The sequence below is a fragment of the Lipotes vexillifer genome, unplaced genomic scaffold (genome assembly GCF_000442215.2).
Source record: "Lipotes vexillifer unplaced genomic scaffold, Lipotes_vexillifer_v1.1 scaffold916, whole genome shotgun sequence".
NCBI lineage: Eukaryota > Metazoa > Chordata > Mammalia > Artiodactyla > Lipotidae > Lipotes > Lipotes vexillifer.
Window position 1 is genome coordinate 6733109 of NW_006798383.1, and position 7205 is coordinate 6740313.

The 7205-nt window shown below is 41.4% G+C and overlaps 1 protein-coding gene across 3 annotated transcripts in view; it reads right to left on the reverse strand.

The window, feature by feature from the left end:
* The window catches only part of SORCS1 (sortilin related VPS10 domain containing receptor 1), a 275703-nt gene that overhangs the window by 143607 nt on the left and 124891 nt on the right, over positions 1-7205 (reverse strand). The gene's annotated exons all lie outside the window — the stretch shown is intronic.

Consider the following 7205-nt stretch of genomic DNA (forward strand, 5'->3'; position numbering starts at 1 on the left):
ATCACCTCACGCTAGAAGTGCTGTTGTTATAAACAATAAGGTGCTATGTGAAGATAAAGGTTTTTCTTCTATTACTAATTGGAAATAAAACAGAATTGAGAGGAGATTCCCAACTCAAAAACTTTGCCCTCATTTTATAGGTGAGTAAACTAAGACCCTGCATCTCACCTGAGACTACAGCAGGTGATAAACATATCAGTAATAACAACTCAATAGATTTGATCCCTGTTGCTGGAAGTATATTGTATGAGGGAGGCTGTCGCTGTTTTTCAACCACAACTATTCTGCCCTCTCTATGGATCAGATGTCACTTAAAAGTCCCTTTGCCTCCTTGCACTGAGAATAAATTCAAACCCTCTACCACCACTGCTTCAGCTGCCCCTCATGCTAGTCTCTTCTCTCCCTGTGACTCTTCTAATCTAAACTGCAATATGTTCAGGAATTTGGCCAAACTTTCTACCACTTAAGTGGCTTTACATTTGTATTCTCCCTGCCTAAACGGCTTCTCCCCAGGTTGTTCCCCAAAGAAGGTCTAGATTTCAGCTGACTGTTACTTCTGAGGGTTTTCCATGATTACTTTCGATAACACTCCATCCTGTTAATTCCCTTCATGGAACTTATCACAATCTAAAGTCACCTTGCTCATGATTTATTTCTGCCCCTCTCCCTGTTAGAATATAAGCTCCATGAAGACAGAGACCTCTTTTGTCTTTGTTGTTCCCTCCTAGACCTCCAGATTCTAATACTGTTCCAGGCACGTAGTACGTAATAAATAAATATTCCTTGGAACACACCACTTTACTGGAATATATCTTTCTGGATGAAAAAGGAAGCTATTTTACCTTTTTTCGGTGTTTAATGAGTGGGTAAGTTTAATTTTAGGACATCAAAGATGTATGAAGAAATCCCCTCTTCCAAATGAAGAAATCAGGACATGATTATTTACATGAAATGGGGGGTAGGCAATCGTATGTTGAGTTGGATATTAGGATTCACTAATTGACTTCCCTGAAGGAAATTTCTAGCACTACTTGTACTGAAGAACTTGGGTAAACCTGTATTCTACAAGGAGTGCCACTAGGGGGCGGCATGCATATTTGCTCCAACTGACCAATGGCTGACGTAGCTGCTGATAAGCTCTAAGGAGATGGAAAGAGAGCTTTATCTACAATCTTCCTTTAACCACAATCTTCCTTTATCCCGCTGCCATGTGTGGTGATGGGGATAGCTCTCAAGTATTTTAACCCATCTAGTCCTCCAAAGAGAAACTAAAGAAAAGCCTTTTACTCTCCCTTCCCTATCTCCTTTCTTAGACATTCTTATAGTTTCATTTTAGGGCATAACTCACTATCTTTCTCCCTGAAGAGGATTTCTGGGACTCATCCCTTCACAGAACAGTTCTCCCCATGGCACACAAAATCTGTACCTCACAATTTCACACTCCATCAGACCCTTTTATGGCTTTAGTTGACTTCTGTTTTTCAAAAGGCAACTCAGGCTCATAGAAATGGAGATCGGCATCTGTGAGACCTGGGATTGAGTTCTGGTGTGGTCATAGCTGCATAATTCAAAGGAAATTATCTTCCTGACTCTTGCTACCTTCATCTGTTAAATGAAGATGCCAATGTCAACTATCTTGTAGTTTGGCTCTAAGGATTTACTGAAATAATATATATGCTAAATGCTTTGAAACGCAAAGTTGTACAAATGTCAGCTGTTACTATCAACTACAATGTTCCTATTTTCTCTTTTGCATCTTTTCACAATGATGAGATCAGTTTGGGGCACACAGTTTGTCCTTAAGAAAACTGAATTTGAGTATTACAGTTATATTTCACTATCAGGTACTATCGGTGACCTATCCAATGCTCATTCCTCCCTGCCTCTTTGCCAGAAAAGCCAGTACTGGACCTGGTGGCTCATCTTTCTTCCATATGAATCAGAAGCTCTGATGTGCAGGGAATAATCCTCTTGAGTCTATGCCCACTCTACTTGCCATCATTTGCTTTAGGAAAAGCCATTTAAACCAGTTCTAGTAAATAAGAAGTGAAAGAGATCTTTTAAGGGGCTACAGAGAGGCACAGCAGAAGACTTTCTTCTGCTACCATACAACACTGAGTCAACATGATGTGTGGGACTGCTCTAGCCTTCTTGTGCATGGAGGAGTCTTACAGTTAAACTTACACAATGAGTATGATGAAGAGGTGGAAGGGACCTGTTCCCTGATGACATCATTGAGGTACTGATTATACTGAACCCAGGGTGGCCCTGTCTCTGTGCTTCTTGTTATGTGAGATAATGAATGAAAACAATTTGAATCAAAGGTTCAGAATTAGGAAGAGTCTCAGGCTTCAAATTACAAATACAACTCCTAATTAGAATTTCTCAGACTTCCACCTCATGAGGACTTCTTGATGAATAAACAGTGCTTGGTTTATCTATAATGGTGTCTAATAGTTTCTTTCTTAAGACCTCAACTTGCCCTTCAAAGGTCCCTGAGCAAGAATAAGATGGAAAATATAAACTTTTCACATTTATAACTCAACTATACAAAAATTATGAATCTGAGGGATCTGGGGAGAAATTAAAAGAACAGGGAAACTAATATTTGTTGTTCTAATACTGTTCCAGGCACATAGTACGTGCCAAGTACTCTAAAGCATGTTCACACTTATTTGGTACATTTAATCTTTACAATACTATTGAGTACAATTTATCAACTGACTTTGCAGATAAAGAGAATGAAGCTCCAAGAGAGTATAGAAATGGCAGCATGCGGTTTCAAACGGGGTTGGTTGGCCTCCAAGTCTGGTTTATTTCCACTATGTTGCATAGTGGAAATAATGCAACCAATTGGTTGGAGCCAATTTTTGTTAAGCATGTTTTCTGGCTTTCAAGTATAAATGGATATACCTAGATTAAAAAAAAAAAAAAAAAGCCTGTACGTTTGTATTTTTGTGCAGGGTCATCTGGCAATACGGATGAACATCTTTTTGGGTTCATTCCTGAGAATTCGACTTGAAGAAATAACTAATGATCTATGCCAAGATTTATCTACTTTGATATTCATCATCGTGTTGTTTATAATTTAAAAAAATAAGAAAAAACAAAAAGGCCAACAACTGAGCAACAACTAAATAGACTGTGGCACATGCATCGTTTCCTATTAAAATCCTGCTTCTAGACTATATATGAGGAATTACAGAAATGCTTAATGCATTTTATATCATAAAAATAGCTTACCAATTAATAATGCTGTTATCAATGTTAATTTCTTAGCTTTGAGAAAGAGAACATGGCTGTATAAGACGTTTACATTAGGAGAAGCCGGGTGAAGCTGCACTATCTTGGTAACTCCTCTGTTTATCTAAATTTATTCCAAAATAAAAGTTTTTAAAAAGTAGGTTACCAAAATATGTGCATATGGACACGATTTTGTGCAAGTGGTATATATATAGATGTCTACATATGTATGTTTACATGGGGAAAATGAAGAGAAGTTATATATGCGATGTCAACACTTGCGTAGAGGCAGTGATGTGAGAGAGGCAGACAACCAGTGTCAAATCTTTGGTCAGCACCTCTGAGCCGGGGAAAGGGGCCAGGGGTCATGGTGGGCTTGTGGGATCCTGCTTGCAAGAATTAGCTTGTTCTATCTCTCTTCACTCCCCGTGCCACATACTGAGGCAGAGCTGTGCAATGACCTGTTCTTGAGCTGAGAATTTTACAAAATGTACAACCGAGGGACCCAAGAAAAGCCCCAGGAAGAGGTCTTGAAACCATGTCTTTCCTGGAGAGGTTCAAAGTGAAATTTGCAAGCTGAAGGGGAACTGATCAATGCCCAGTGGCCTGCCTGTGGTAAACTGCTCCTGGTTTGCTCTCCTTCTCGTCCTAATGGAAACAGAAAGAAACTGGCTGCACTTCATACTGAGGGACCAATCATTCTTATTCCCCTTGGGGCTTTGCTGTAACAACATTAAGCATGATGAACTCTTTCCATATTCAATTCTGGTGAGTTTATGATGCAATTGCATAGGAAGTATCTTGTAATTTGGCATTAATTAACATCAATTAATGTAGGCAACTGCTAGACTTTAGAATTAATTTCATTACTTTTCCCACACAGATGTTTTCCTTGCCACAGGTAATTAGGACACTGTGCTGCTCTTTTTAAGCATCTCGCTCTCTGCAACAGCTGCTGCTTGGAATAATGCAATTCCCATGCGCCCTGCGCTGCTCTAAGGAAGGGAAGCTGCTTTTTAAAGGCCAGGCTTGGAGCAGGGGAACAAGGGTTTAAATGCAGGCTTAGCTTGGTAAACCTAAGCAAATCACGTTACTTCTCAAATCTGTAAAATGGGAATAAACAGGAGCCATCCTGCCAGTGGTTATGAGGACTTAAAACCTCGGTCGGGAAATGTGTTCAGTCCTGTGTCTGGCTGGACTGTGTTCACGTAGTGGGAGCTGTGGCTGTGATCGAAGCACCCCCTCCTTCATCACCAGTACTGCTCACTGTGTCTCAAGGGAACCAACTGGGAAGCACTACAGACATTCCTACCTGAGACAATAAGCTTCCTTTATATTCATGCTTTGGTTTGGGTTAATTTTTTTAAGTAATTTTTTAAAACAGCATGAAAAGTATTCTCCCGGTGTAATTAATAGATAATAAATATTCTATGCAGGCAGTGTGAGGTAGTGGTTGGGGCAGAACTGGAAACTAACTAGGGCTGTGAGATGACACAGAAGTCACCTTGGTGCCCAGCACACAGGGCAGCCCGCCTGCAGCCAGACTGTTGTGCAGGGTCTCCCTCCTGTTGGAGTGAAGGGCTAGGCCCAAGCTCTTTCTCTCTTGTGTTATGTGACTCTGAGAAGGTCATTTACCAAACTAAGCTTCAGACTTTTTCTCTATAAAACGCGGGTTATTAGAATTTTAGGATCAAAGGAGGATGTTAAAATCAGACTACTGACTTTCAGATCTGAAGGTCTTTACCATCCTTTACCCACTGAAACCTCTTCCCTTCTCACTCTCGCCCAAGGGAACAAAGCTCTGTGATGTTGCTGGGAAGTCTGTGTCTCTGGGGCTTCCGCTCTTTTTAAACAGCACGTGCATTCCTGGCTGACACCCTGTGTTCATTCAGAGAGCTCCCCTGGTTTGAACTGCCTTTTCCTTTCCTGTGATCCTATCCAAATACTTCCTGGGCCCTTCTGTGGAGTTTTTCCTGAGGCTTGGGCAGACCTCTCCCTTCCCACAATGGCTCCATTGATAGCGACAGCAGCATTAACCTCCAAAATAACCAGAGCAACTTCTCTGAGTCAGGAACTGTGCTGAATGGATCACATGCTTTTTCTCTTTTAAACTTTGGAGAAAATCCAGAATAAGGTACTTTTTACAGGTAAAGAACTCCAGACTTAGGGATGATACTTGAACATTGTAAAAGTTTAATTTTAAATAAAACCATAAACTAGGCTGGCAAGCATGAACACGTTAAAGCTCTCTCCCATCCCCCGTTAATTTTCAACTCTGAAGCAGAACAGTTTCTAAAGCCCATAATCTGTATATAAATTTTTATCTTGTTCTTTCTACTGTCCTATTATTTGGTTTGGAACATTCCTATTACATATTTGCACCCAACACACACTCACACACACACAAACACACACACGTGTGTGTACACACGTATCAACAAGCTTGTGCTCATAGAAACTTCATTCCCATCAGGGGTCTAGAGCACTCTGTGGCACGTACCAGTTAGAAACTGAGATCTTCAAAAGTGAGACTCCAGCCTTGACCCCTGAAAGACTATATTGAGGACAAAAAGTTTCTGTGAAAATTAAAAACTTAGATCAAATGTCCTCCTTTGGCATGATAAGCTTGTGGCTTTCTTCTAGGCAATCTCTTGATTTTGGCCCAGTATGACTTTCTAAGTGTTGTAGTGTACTGTTAGCCTTCGGACACTCAGGAGGCCATGATTACTACAGGGAAAGTTCTGGAATTACACATTTTTTGCCAAGCATGGGATTAGGAATTGGGGACATGAGAGAGGACAGGAGGGCAAAATAATTTAGTAGAAATACAGAAAGTCCTTCACCAAGGATGATGCAGTGGGGTGAGTGTATCCTAGGAGGAGTATAGGTGCAGGTTCTGTGGGTCCCCATCTGACCTTCAAACCTCTCCGCGGATGGTTTACCCTTGTGTCAGGACTTCTCCTGAGACTTTGCATTTATTTTACTTTGCATCACAGAGAGTTGTAGACCTGTTGTGCCCTCATGGCCTATAGAACACATGAATATAGAGACTATTTTACTATTGACTCTAAGTCACAGAGGGACAGTTACCTGTGCAGGGCTGAGGGTGGGGACACCCAGGGAAGGCTGCGTGGAAGAGCTGAGAAAAGCCTGGAAGCTGCTTGGAGCAGTGACAGGCGGGAGAGATCATTCCAGAAAGCAAGAGCACTGGGCCAGAGCACGGGGGCATGAGAGAGGATGGGAGACGGGCTTGGGGAACGTCAGTCACCTCTTTTGTGAGAAAGTCACACTAGAACTCCAGTTTATGCCAAGAAAAGACACGAAGTTATCTGCAAGGTCACACCCAGCCATGAAAAACCGAGAAGCATGTTTGTTCCAGTAACTTTCCAAATTGAGTTTTCAAAGAAAGGAGTGGGAGATGGAGAGACAGAGACAGGGAAAAGAACAAATAGTAGGAAAGAAAGAAAATAGGAATCCAAGTGGAAAGGAGGGAGGGAGGGAAGGAAGGGAGGAAGAAATGAAAGCAGTTTTGTGCATGGGGGAGAAAATACACAGCATGTATTCTCCAGGGCTTTTTGTGGGAGAGGGAGGTACGCTATTTACTTAGATGTGTTCATGTGTTATATGATGAATGCCAGGACAGAGGGTCAGTTCAAGGGACAGCCTCTGAGACACATGGGTATATCCAAACCACTATTTCTTCACTTACTAACTTTCTATTTTCATCACACCCGATATTGAATATCATACTTGGAACATGACAAATACTCAATAAAGATCAATAAGACACGATCCTTGCCTTCCATAGTGAAATAAACAGAAGATGACACGTTTGTCTGTCTTCTCTATATTCCAGCTACACCTCAGCCACGCCAAACATGCCCATACGCCGTATCCTTCACACGTGATGCTCCATCTGTCTGCAATGCTCTTCCACCCAGCAGACCCAGCTCTTTCGCTTA